Below are 13,194 nucleotides of genomic sequence, written 5' to 3'. Positions count from 1 at the left end.
GGGGCTGTTGATGTCCTTGTGAAGCCTGCACAAAATAAGCCTGATCAGAATCTTTATCATCCCCTTCCAGTAGATGAGTTGGTAAAAGGGGTCTACTTCTACTGGGTGAAGTGTCCTCTGGAGTAATTTCCACATCCTGTGTCTTCTCTGGTGATTTTTTTCCTCATAGACACAGTTATCATCGACGACAGAGTGGACGATGTCAGCAGAGATTTTGTTTGGTCTTCAACGGTGACACCTCCTTCGACGATGATTTTGTCGACGGACGTGACTTCGACGACAATTGCGGATTTGTCGACATCGGTGACTGCTCCTTCGCCAACGGTTTCTTCGACAACGATACTGTCGCCAGTGGCATGCTCATCAACGATGATGGCCTCGTCGACCTGTGAATTTTTGACGACGAAAGCTAGAAAAACGACCGTCCATACCTTCCACCATACATACTACATGGTGGTCCCTTCTGTCGTTCAAGGCAGTGGGTTGTGTAGGTACGGGGGGGTTGGAAGATAGTAAAAGACTGTGATATAAAAAACCCAGAATAGCCTGATTTACATTTATTAGTCACAGCCCACACAATGTTTAAAACGCTGGCTCCTACCACCTACGACCTCCTACACAGCGCTGGAGACAACAAACCACCCCACACTACCAATGCAGCAGTCTTTACCAACACTACCAGTGCAGCAACCTCCATCACCTGTGTTACAGCCTTCAACACCACCTGCACCAGCAGGGTCAACATGGCAGTGGGAGAGTCACACCGGCCTACCTCATGTCCCCCTTAGTGAAGGCGGGATACGTGAGTTTTTCAGTGATGTAAGCAAACCAACAAGCAGATGATGACCAGCATGACACAGATCGATCCCCCCCATGGCAATCATGGCCACCACAAAGTCCTGCATGCCCGCCGGCTCCACAGTGAAGTTCAAGCGTGCTCTGGTTCCTGTAGAGGGTATGTAGGCAGACTTGGTACTTTAGGTTGTCGTGGACATCAGTAAGGAGGTAGTCTCGGCAGCTGGCTCCCCACTGGACGCAGTCACACTGGAAGCACATGTAGGTGCCGTTCCACAAGCAGTTGAGGGCAAAGCCCCTGAGGTCCTGGAGTTCCTGGGCATCCCACTGCAGGAGCACGCTGCTGTTTCTCAAAACGTTGGCTAACAAGGACCCTCCAGAGTTATGGAGTTTGCAGGTTCTTTTTGTTCCAATGGAAGCTATGGTCCAGAGTGCGGAAGCAGATGCGAGGGTTTGAGTGGTTCTCACCCAGGACCTTCTATGGGCAGAAAGAGTTTTTGGGCATGAGGGACTCCTTGAAGGCCTGTCGGGACAGGTTCCTGGCAATGATGCCTCTGGGGTTCCTCTGGAGCAGCTGGGTGCCTTCAGAAAGGATCTTCCTGGGCTCACCAAAACCCCAGGTGGACAGTTCAAAGGGCCCGAGACCAGTGCTCTTGGGCACACCCCCCTGCGAGTCTCCAATGGCCTTCCGCCTCCCCTGCCCAGGCAGAGGTCTCCAGTCACAGTGACAGATCCAGAGCAGGGACTGCAGCGTTCCCAGGAAGACCGCGAGCATGCTTGGCTGGGGTTGAGTCAGGTATGCCTGGCATACAATTCAGCAGGCAGCAGACTGCACTGCAGCTCTACGGTGCCCAGCCGGGGACTCTGAGCTGAGGGTCAGCGGGTCCCCGCCACACTCCGGCCCATCTGCTCTCCAAGTAGGGGCGTAACACAGGCCCCCATGGTGTGGGGGGGCCCCCAAGCTACAGGGGGCCCCCTCTGCACAGTGCTCAGGCCGGAGAGCTACTGATTGAGTGGGAGGTGGCCGTTTCTGGGGGTGGGAGGAGTGGCTACACCTTTCCAATTAATGAATGCACTATATGGATGTGGATGGTAATTATAAAAGCAATTACCATCCTATTTTAAATTAAATCAAAAGCGTCGATCGACGACATGCTAAGTCGTCACAGCGTGACGTCTTGGAAAGGGAGGGGTTGCAGCATTTGGAAAATGGCCTGAGGTCAGAGCGGTCATGTGCTGTAAACAGTTACATGGCGCATGCTTCTGTGTCTTGTGTATTCGGTTTAGAGCTGTAATTGAGAGGCGATTTCAGGAGTTGCAGTTGGGCCTCATTGAAAGGAAGCACAGTGGACTGTTCTGATGAGACACCGACACCTGGCAACATGACTACTAGTGACTGGTGAGTGCTTTTACTTCTCCTTGGGTGCCGGAGTGTCTGCTTCACTTTCCTCCCCTAAACCCCTTCCTCTCTTCCCCACTGCCCTTGGCCTATCGCTCTCTCCTTTAACCTCTATTTTCTCTCGAGTAGCAGCAGTGGGGACAATACATTCAACTAGTTTAAATTAAGTGCTTTAAATGGCATTGTACACGTCTCCTGTGCTGTAACCCCAAATCCTGGCAGTCAGTGTGCCTAGGTTCTGCCTGAAAGAAATGCAAATGGGGCCTACTAGTTATTCGGCAAATGTAAAGGGAAACATCTGCAAATGTAAAGGATGCTTGGGAGTTAGTATGTGTTGGCTTTAATTGATCAAAGGTTTGTGATGGCAAAGGTATTCTTTTTTGAGTAGTAGTGCAAAGAGTTAACAAGTGTGCTGCTGCTCCGGGAAGAGCGTCGTGGGATTCTTGTGCTACGCCTGCGCTTTGATAGCGCTTATCACTCCGTGTGGGCTGTGTTGTGGGAAAAAGGACTTGAATTGCACCAGGCGCCGAGGGACTGCGAGGTCCAGCAGGCTCTTTGCTTCACAGCTGCTGCCTCTTCCCTCGGCGCTCCCGCCCCCCGCCTGGACAATAGAAAAACTAATCGCGGCCCCCGCTCCGCGGGTGCCGCTCACGGTGTGCTGCTGCTCCGGGAAGAGCGTTGTGGGATTCCTGTGCTCCGCCTGCGCTTTGATGGCGCTTGTCACTCCGTGTGGGCTGTGTTGTGGGAAAAAGGACTTGAATTGCACCAGGCGCCGAGGGACTGCGAGGTCCAGCAGGCTCTTTGCTTCACAGCTGCTGCCTCTTCCCTCGGCGCTCCCGCCCCCCGCCGGGACAATAGAAAAACTCATCGCGGCCCCCGCTCCGCGGGAGCCGCTCACGGTGTGCTGCTGCTCCGGGAAGAGCGCCGTGGAATTCCTGGGCTCCGCCTGCGCTTTGATAGCGCTTGTCACTCCGTGTGGGCTGTGTTGTGGGAAAAAGGACTTGAATTGCACCAGGCGCCGAGGGACTGCGAGGTCCAGCAGGCTCTTTGCTTCACAGCTGCTGCCTCTTCCCTCGGCGCTCCCGCCCCCTCGCCTGTAGTGATTTAATCGCGATCCATATCCCGCGACGCGGGGCGCGCGCGGACTTAGCCCGAGGCGAAGCCCGGGCAAAGGGCGGGCCCTCTACGGCCCTCATAGGCCGGATAAGGTCGGGACGGGCCATCCCATTTGGCTGTCACACAGAAGGTATATTAGTACGAAGGCCCAGACCCCCTTTTTAGCGCTTAGCCTTCATATTAGTGGACTTTCTAGTATATCGCTGCTTCACATCCCCCTAACACCATGACCTCTAAGGGGGAACAACTAACTAGCGTAGCAGGTACTGGGCATACTTTCTCCCTGTTAGATGATTTAAACCTGCTTTGCAATACCAAATATGTCACACTGGAAACTCCCCTTCTGCCAACAATCGCTAGTATACTACCTGCCAAGGCTACACTCTTAGATCCCCCCACCCTATTTAACAATATCTACAGCCCCAAAAAATCAAATAATTGAACCCCCTGAGGTCGCATCGACCAAAAGGAAATATAATGGTCCCAACCAAGGAGGAAGCGACCCCAAAACCCTAAAACTGTGTCAAGCCCATCCACTGTTAATTCCTCAATGATTTACCCAGAGGCCATAACACCTCCTCCCCACTTGAAAATATTACCCCTTATCGAACAACTGCTTAGCTCCATGATAGCTCCACTGATAGAGAAAATTAACATGTATGGGGACAGGCTCTCTGGGTTAGAGAAAGCGATCAAGTCAAACCCGCTAATCGACAAACGCGGTGACATATCTAATCGCCCCAAGTCACCTCTTACCCACCAAGGCTCTAAACCACTTGTGCAGGATAAAAGGCCTCAAATTCAACTTGTTGGCCTCAGTGGACCAGGGCAAAAAATAGCTAAACCCCCTGCTAAAGTCTTCACTTCCCAGCTAACCGCACCCAGTGTAGGTCACAACATAGTTAATTTTATCCATTTACCACCGGAAGCGGCCCCATACGTGTGCATTCTTGCACGCGTACCTGCTCTCCCTCCGGGAAAAACTGAGAGGCAACACGATCTACTTAATAAAACCAAATTCTGGTTGTCAAAAAATAGGCCATTGCCTCGTAATTTATACGGAGCAATAAGGAGTGTCAGAAGGGTGGGCTGGTTGGGCTGCCTCCCCAAAGATATTGCCGGGGATCTGGTACTTGAGAGATTTAGAGATAGTAATATTGTCCCTTACCTAAAAACTTGGCCACCACATGTAAGAGATGGCCCAATTTCCATACGGGACTTACACGATTTTTATCCCAAAAACTTCTGTTTTTCTACTCTTCACAAACCATACCCCACTTGGCAGGTCTCACAAAATGCATTATGATTTCCTTTGTTTTTTTTTTTTTTTGAACTCCTATTAACTCTGATATTGTCTTAAACCCTGGAGTGGAAATGAATTCTTATGATTGGGACCGCACCTAAATGTATCTGGGTTTTTTCTAAAAGTGTTTTTTATAATTCGTACTGTAAATTGTAAGTTTTTATGAACTTTTATGGTTTTGTATCACTAAAAACCGAATAAAGTTTTTTTTTTTTTTATTTTGAATTTTGAGTTAACAAGTGAGCTGTGCAGTGAGTGTTTTTAATTGGCATGGTGTTGAAGGGATAGTAATGTAAAAAAATAATTATGTAGAGTCTCAGTATTATTAAAATATATATTTTGGAAACACCATTTTATCTTAACCTTTTAAGCATTTTGTAGCAGTATATCTTCTACTGTGTGTACTGCAAGTTTAAAAAAATGAATTACATAATCTCAGTGCTTTCTGTCACAGACTGACCTTGTGGCACTAGAAGTACACAAGTCTCTATTCTCCACTGCATTTAGATGTAATTATGCGGCTCTCTGGTTACATACAGACCTCTGCAGTGTATTAACTAATAGACTTTCATAATGTACTACTGTGCATTTGCCACTATCATATATATAAAAAAATCATTTAAGTTGCAAGTTATTTTATGTGTAGCTACCTGACGGTAAAGCTTTTATGATATTTTATCTTTTTTAGACACACATTTTGTACAACTGATATTCTCAACTCACATATTTAAAAGTGCATGCATATGGGATAAGGGAGAAAATTGAGTTTTTGTAAAATAAAATATTTGCCTAGAATCACACCATTTAAGTGGGGTAATCGTGATTTATCAATATTTTCTGGTTTCGCTTTGTACAAATCGGCCACTAAATGAGTATCTATTTGTCATTCATTATGTTAAGGCTTTGTTTTCAACCTCTTTTTTCAGTTTTTATATACCGCAAACTCGACCCAAAGTATTAGACACTGGCTGCTTCACCATAACTGGTTGTTTATAAGTAAACAATTCTATAGGTAACTGACTTAGTCACAACCTTACATGCACCCATCACACTCCATGCCAAAACAGATAGGTAAAATACATTGTAATTTACAAGGCCAATAGCTCTAACTCTCGTAAATGTGAGACCTATTGCATTGCAAATGCTTGTTGATTTTTAATGCAGCTTTCACAAATCCACATGCGACGCTAGCTAAGCGGAAGTTATGGAAACCAATTGTAACATTAGGACAATGGAAAATTTTAAATACACATTTTTCTACCTGTAAAGTTACTGCAAATTTTCAAGCCAGCTTGGTGCTTTATGAAGGGATTTTAGATTTCTCTGGTATGAATCAACTGGGCATTGGGCACGAGTGACGAGACAATATCAGAGAGTGTGCCTGCTTTAGCACTGATGACACCTGGGGCAATATTGTTTGTTGGCACCCTCCCCTCTCATGGTCCACCCCGAAAGAACCCTTCTCCACAGATTCCACCCCCCTACCACACTGACACTTCAACATTGCCTCTTATCCATAGCCCTTATCTCATGCAATTCTGTTTTATTCTACCGTGTGTAGTGTGTACACTGTAGTTGTAGTGCAGGCTAAGGCGACTGCTAAGGCGTTATATATTTCAAAGTGAAGTAAAGGTGAAGACCGATGGTACGTTATCGTATGCATATCCTGCTGTCACAATCATTACATACCCAGACTCTGAAAGCCCACAATAATGGTTTCAATGATTAGATGTTTAAGTCGTTGCATCAGTTTTGTACACTTTTATATTTCTGGTCTGGATGTGTGGTCTTTTGAATGGTGAACTAAATAAGTCCACCATATGCATATCTTCTATTATTCCACCCCCCGCCCCATGGCATGGTATTTGCCAGGTAGAATATCATATCACCATCATCACCAGGCAGGCAATACATTAATCCTAAAATTTCTTCTTGAATGCTGCTAGTTCGTGACCTGTTTAGTTAGTTGTTTGTTAAATTAAAAAAATCTGTGAGGTACTCAGCATTGTATCTTGAAGTCGGTTATGAAGCGCTGTGGGTATACTGAATAAGCAGCTACCTATGTTATTATATGATATCTCTTTTTTAATGTAATAACTGCACTTTCACAATTGCTTTATTAACCTTCTAGCTTTCTCAAATTTGCTTGAAAATGCACCATTTGCCCACTCTTTTTTCAAAATTTTCTTTCGAGAGAACCCCCCTTAGGTTGTTTGGGCTTGCTCGCTTTGCTCACTTGCCGCGGTGCATTACAAAATTAATTTTACGCCTCACCACTTTCAAATGTCTCTAGTCGTCCCTCCACGTACCTTGTAGGGGGGTCCCCTCAAGTTTCGTTTTGCCACTGAGTGGAAGCTCCTTCTTTGTCAGACCCCTAGTTGGATTGCCCTCGCTCGAAGTCTGTGGTGGTGGAATGAGGGATCCTCTGACAGAACACCTCCCCATCTACTTTTCTTGCTCCATTGCGGTCTGTTTACTTGAGGGGCGCCCAACGCTACCCGGTCCTCCACCCCCTTGAGACTATCTGCTCCCGCAGTGGAGACGGCTCCCCAGGCCTGGGGGTCCCCTCACTTTTCAACCAGTTCCAAGCTATCTTCAGAGTGTCAAAAGAGAGACTAGTCCTTCACCATCACTCTTAACCTCCTCGGGTGGAGCAGTGCAAATATGCCATGTTTGCACCTGCAAGCTTCTAGCTCCAAGAACTCCTGTCACTGACACTGAACCTGAGCACTGTAGTCTTTCATGTTCTCTGTCCCATGGACCATGTTCCCTGGCAGCTGCCACAATAAAGTCACAATTTCTGAAATTTAGCAGCTTTGCCACAATGCGCTGGGGTGGGAAGCTGGGCACAGATCACCCACCCAGCATGGTCTGGACCCATTCCACCACAAAGAATTTTGGCGGGGGTCATAAGACACATTTCCTATAACCACTGCTCGAGGCACTGCTCAGGGGCGGTACCCACCATATTCTCCAGGAGGTCGACCAGTTGAATGTTGCTCCGACAAGAGGATCCCTTAGCATCTTCTACCCTGGATTATGTCAGAGTCAGTAATCCGCTCCAACAGTTTCTTTTGGTCAGCTCACAGGAGAGTTACAGCAAGCATCACTGTGCCAATTTTACTTTCCAGTGCCACTTCGGAGTTAGCGAAGGCTTCCAGTCTCATTGCAAACTTCTCGCTGTGGCCCTCAATTGGACTCTACATTGCTTTAAGGAAGTCAGACCAGAGGTTGGCTAAGGAAGATGGCCAACAGGATGTGCTCCTGAGGAGCTCCGTCTCCCCATCGATCAATCCTTCACTTATCCTACCTAATCTGCCCAGGCTTACTCCTGGGTACACTGGAGGAGCAGTGTGGAGAGCTCTAACCAGCCCGGACCGTCATTCGCCCTCATTGAAGCCCCCAAGGTTTTGGGCCTACTCTGGTTGCAGGACTCATGATCAGCGGTACGCGCCCCAACTGCGATGAAGAGGTTTGCCAGCTCCTGGCTGGAGGTGTCCACAGACATAGGGGCTCTGCCGACAGTCTCCTTGTATGCCGCCGGCCTGCTGAGCGGCTGCCTTGCCCGACATCTGGTCCGGCGAGATCCCAGACCTGTGCAGCGGAGGAGAGGCAAGCAGGCCGCAAGACTATGCAGCCTGGGGCGGCCTAGCTCCGCATGGCTGGGGAGGTCGGAAGAGCTTGGGTCATAGGAAGATGGCACAGGGACCTCGCTTAATCAGAATGGGTCCCAGAGGAAGGTGAAGGTCAGTGCTGTGTTCCCCCCTGGTTGAGGAGAAACCTATTGGCAGCCTGTGAGGGTGCCAGTATGGTGGGGGAGACTACTCTTCCCAGTTCCGGCAGACAGCAGTGTGCTGGCCTGCTGTTGTGCCCCCTCCATGAAGAGGAGCAGCATGGGGCACTATGGGACCCGCTAGTAGGACATCCCCCCCCTGGTGATTACAGCAATGGTGCCCGAGGGTCAACTGAGTCCGTGTGTGGCTGCGGTGTTCTCTGTGAACTGACTGCCAGTTGTGGGGACAGGAAACAAGACATCAGAGATGTCAGTGGCCCGCTGGTACTCTTGCTATTGAAGGGCCTTGTGGCCTGGGGTTGGAGTGTTGGTGAGCCCCCGGTCTGACTGTGGTGCCCAGATCTGCAATGCTGCTGGGCATTGACGCCTGTGAGCAACGCACCTGAGCCCAGTGGGGGTCCCTCTTCTGGTGGCCTGATTATTGAGTGGTACTCAGATTTGCTGCCTGCCTTAGCACCCTGATGATCCTAGGGTCACCACTCGGCCTTCATCCCGGACTGAACGCCTACGCATCTGGGGTGCAACTCTCTAATCCACTGGGCTAACTTTGTCACTCAGGTCCACGACGGCGGCGCCAGCATGGGGAAAGACGGATCTCAGTGCCAGGCCCAGAATAACATCATCACACAAAACACAACCACGCACCAGTTGCCGTATAGGATCACTGGCCATGGCCAGGTGATCTCAATGGAACAGTCCCCGGAGCGAGAGGCAGATTCATACAGGGCAGCTCTACTAGCGATCATTCAGAGCTCCATGTAAGCCCTTGAGGGATAAATTGCAGGTGTATCCACCGAAGTCAATCTCCTACATGTGGATCTACACAAAGTAATCAATGTGATAGACAATGCAGAATTCAATATTAATACCTTGCAATTGGAGGTTTGCCAACTCAAGCAACAGATGTCACAAATGTCGCTGGTCACGAGCTCTCTGGAAAACTGAGTTGAGGATGCCGAATGGCTCTCATGCCAAAACAATGTAAGCCTCGTGGGATTTCCTGCACTGGCGGAGGGTCAGTCAGCGAAGACCTTTCTAGAGGAATGGGTACTGAACACTCTACCCCCTAGAGGCCTCTCAGACTTTTTTGTTGTGAAGAAGCACCATCGGGCGTTGACCCCTTTTCTGCTCCTGGGAGCCCCGTCCCGGTCTTTCATTGCCAGGAATATGAACTACAGGTACTCCAAGGAACTTTCTGTCCCGCAATTCGAGAATCACAACATCGCCATATACCTGGACTGCACTCAGCAAGTCCTTCCTTGCTGTGAAAAAGAAGATCCGGGAGATGAACCTTAAGTATATGTTTTTATATCCTCCGGATTTCTGAGTCATCGTGATAGGAAATCACACTTCCTCGGCAGCCGGAGGTGTAGACCTGGTTGGATTTATCTCCCCGGATCTCGGTACATCCTTTGAGTACTGTGGACCCCTTCTATGATCGTATTAGAAGGGGCTCGAATAGATGCCCTCGAAGTGAAGATGGCAGCCGAAGGGAGCCGCAGGTGCTCGGCCACATTGTGGTCAGATAGGATGGCACCATAGACTCTGCTGCAGAAGATCAATCCTTGGTACCCGAGACTGTGATTACCGTGACTCTCCGGTGAAGAGGGTGGCCTTGGTTCTCCCGCACAGACCACTGACATGGTGCCTGAAATGTACATCCTGATTTGTGGAGCTGCTCCATTTCCTAATGAACATTAACCTTGGTGATCCTGCACATTGGCCTTGATCACCTTCCTCCCCCACTCAGGGGGATGTTCACCATTGGGATGGAACCTGTTAAAAACTGCCCTTGGGTATGGGGGGGCTCATTATCTTTGAGCATTGCGGGTGGGATTGTAAACCTGATTTGGTTATTTTTGCATCAGTGGGAGGGAGTCCTCTGGGCATAGGGCTTCTATCCCTCTCCCCCTTCTTTTCTTCTTCTTTCTCTCTTCCTTTAGAGGTGACACTCGTTAGTGTCTGTTGGGGATTTAGGGTGTAGTAGTGCACATGCTGACACTTTGATCTGATTGGACTAGTATGCAATTTTTGCTCTCTTTTACCGGTCCAGGGTTGGGGTGGGGGTTCGTAACAGTTTTTTAGAGTTGACTTTCGGGGTTTTTGCCACTAGGCTTTGCGGATGAGTGTTTTGATTCACGTTTACACTTACATTTGCCATAGTCGGTCCAGACACCTACAAACTGATACCCAGGAACGTGCGGGGTCTGGGCACCTACCCTAAAAGATACAGAGTGATGTCCTTCAACAGCAGTATGTGGTCCAGACAGCGTGTCTATACAAATCCCATCCCTCCATTTCTGACTTTGCTAAATTGGGCAACTGATGGAAGGGGTAGCTGTTTTTTGCTAATTACTCCACATTTTCAAGGAATGGCACCTGGGGCTCCTATTGATCTGACATACTGGAGAACTGTTGGAAGTCCGTGCTCCTCCCATTGGGGACACTACTGTCTCAAGACCCTACTACTTTGCCGGCCCTCCCCCTTTGATGGAAGACCAATAGGATTTGTTACTTGGGAGAGATGGTGGCACACACTCCTCAGAAACGTTTACAACACAATATTCTTAGAATTAATGAAGGCCTTCATTCATCCATTGAACTTTGGAGCACCCTTGCACTCTCCCTTATGTGAAGTGTAGCTATATCCAAAACGGATCTCTTACCGCGATGCATTTACTGCATCCAAAAACTCATTTGACTGCATCCCTTCGGCCGTCTTCCGGCAGCTGAACAACACCCTGTTCTCTCTGATATGGGCATGTGGCCACCTCGTTTTGTTAGAGGCATTCTGTTTCACCCACTGATGCAGGGGGGCTTGGTGGTCTCTAATCTGGAACAGTACTATCTGGCCTCACAATTAAAGCATGTTGCACACTGGCTCACAGAGGGGATAATTAGGAGAAGAAATTGCTATGGGACAACTCCAGTGCCTTCTCAATACCTCAGATCCTGATGGTAGAGGGTAGGGTCCAGTGCCATTTCTGATGACACACACTGCACTGCTGAATTAACAAACTGTTAAACTGGTAATGAAGAGTTCCCCCTATGCCAAGGAGTTTACCTTCTGGGACCTACCATCATTTTGGGCACTCACAAGTTCAGTAGACATGAACCCATGGCAGAACGGTAGGTGTGAAACTCTAGGGGATCTCTTCCCTATAGAAAAAATTGTCATTTGAGCCCGCCCAAGATGCTTTCACTCTGGGAATGGGACACTTCCTTCAACACGCCAGCCTCTCAGCTATTACCAGAGACATCTGGACTCTTTTCTCATGGTCCCTCCCTTTTCACATGCTTTCTGTACCCTGCTGGAGATGGGCAGAGGGCGCCACATGGTCACACACTTAAATGAGGCCATGTTCGTGGATAAAAACAGGCGTCCCCCATCCCCGCTAGGGCGGCTGGGGATGGGGACCTTGGGCTGTGGCTTGACGACTTGCAAAGGTCACGTATGAATTGTCTGGTACAGTATTTCTAGTAATGCCAGATTCAATCTTATGCATCTTCACTTTCTACATCGAACATACGTAACACCACCCATGCTACACAGGATAGACCCTTCCGGGGCCCAGCGCTGCCCCAGTGGCCGCCATCCAAACAGCATCCTTTCTACATCTCGCATGCCATTGCCCGTCAGTAAATGCCTTGTGGGCACCGGAGGTCGAGAGGGCGGCAGCAGTGGTAGCAATCCCGTCAGGCGGACCCAATTAGATGTATTTTGAGGGATATTAGCCTGCAAAAAAGGTTGAAAAGTGACTTTCAATTTTCTACACTTACTTCTCGTCCTTACAAAGCCCCGTATTGCAATCACCTGGATGGCACAGCCAGCCCTGACCTCAGGTGCTGGGAGCATGATGTGGCCGAGTGGGTGGTGGCAGAGGAATTGAGAATTAAAAGATGCAGAACTAATGGCAAATTGGGGGAGGAACTCAATACATGGAGCAGACTGCTGTTGTCCTTTCTGGACCCCTCTGGCTTGGGCCAGGCCTCAGGTGATGAGACTGGTAACTCCTCCATGCCAACCTCTGATTGAACTCAATGCTCTTACACATTTTCCACATTGTCAGTGGATTGCTTGTGGGCTATTGAGACTGGCTATTACATGCTGTGTAGTGGATAATTCTGAATTATTTTGTGGATCTGGAACTGTACTTCCCTGTGAAAGGTTTTTGAATGGAGTATGGATGACTCGCCATTTTCTTTTTTTGCAACCAGTAACCAAAAGAATGTCAACAAAAAAAAAAGAAGCCAGACGGACCGCATACCTAGATGACTAATAGTCAGAATCATATCTGAATGTATTTTTTTGCCTTTGAGTTTTACCATATTGATGTTCAGGTACAGTCAGGTCAACAAGAGATGCAGAAATGCAAGTAGGGTGTAACTGGGAAGCCAGTACTAGTGCCCCAACAGTATATGCACCTCAAGGGGAGCTCCCCCAGTACTGCAGATAGCACAGAGAAACACACAAACAGCATGTTGTTATCCACACTCCAATGAGGAGGGCAGATATTTCCCATCACAGGTGGCAGTACGTAACAGGTGGGGCAAGACCCTAGATGGAGAGTAGTAGCCGACCGCTGGGCAGATACCCGCTCCTCTGATGACCCCTGCCAGGTATCAACATACACAAACAGTCCCGAGTGCCTCCACTCTCCCAGGGAGGGCCCTGCGGCCACATGCTCACAGTGGAGGGCCCATGTCCAAACACACACTTTCATCTACTGGGAGCGGGCCCCCTCTATCAGAAACAAGCCAGAGGCATCTGGACACAGAGCTGCAGGC

The 13,194-nt window shown here is 48.8% G+C and overlaps 1 pseudogene; it reads right to left on the bottom strand.

Annotated features, from left to right (window-relative positions):
* Positions 1 to 768: 768 nt before the first annotated feature.
* On the bottom strand, positions 769 to 1,570 carry LOC144828229 (fibronectin type III domain-containing protein 10-like; annotated as a pseudogene).
* Between the last annotated feature and the right edge of the window lie 11,624 nt (positions 1,571 to 13,194).

The sequence above is a fragment of the Lissotriton helveticus genome, chromosome 4_1 (genome assembly GCF_964261635.1).
Source record: "Lissotriton helveticus chromosome 4_1, aLisHel1.1, whole genome shotgun sequence".
NCBI classification, from domain to species: Eukaryota; Metazoa; Chordata; class Amphibia; order Caudata; family Salamandridae; genus Lissotriton; species Lissotriton helveticus.
This window is presented reverse-complemented; position numbering and strand designations above follow the sequence as displayed.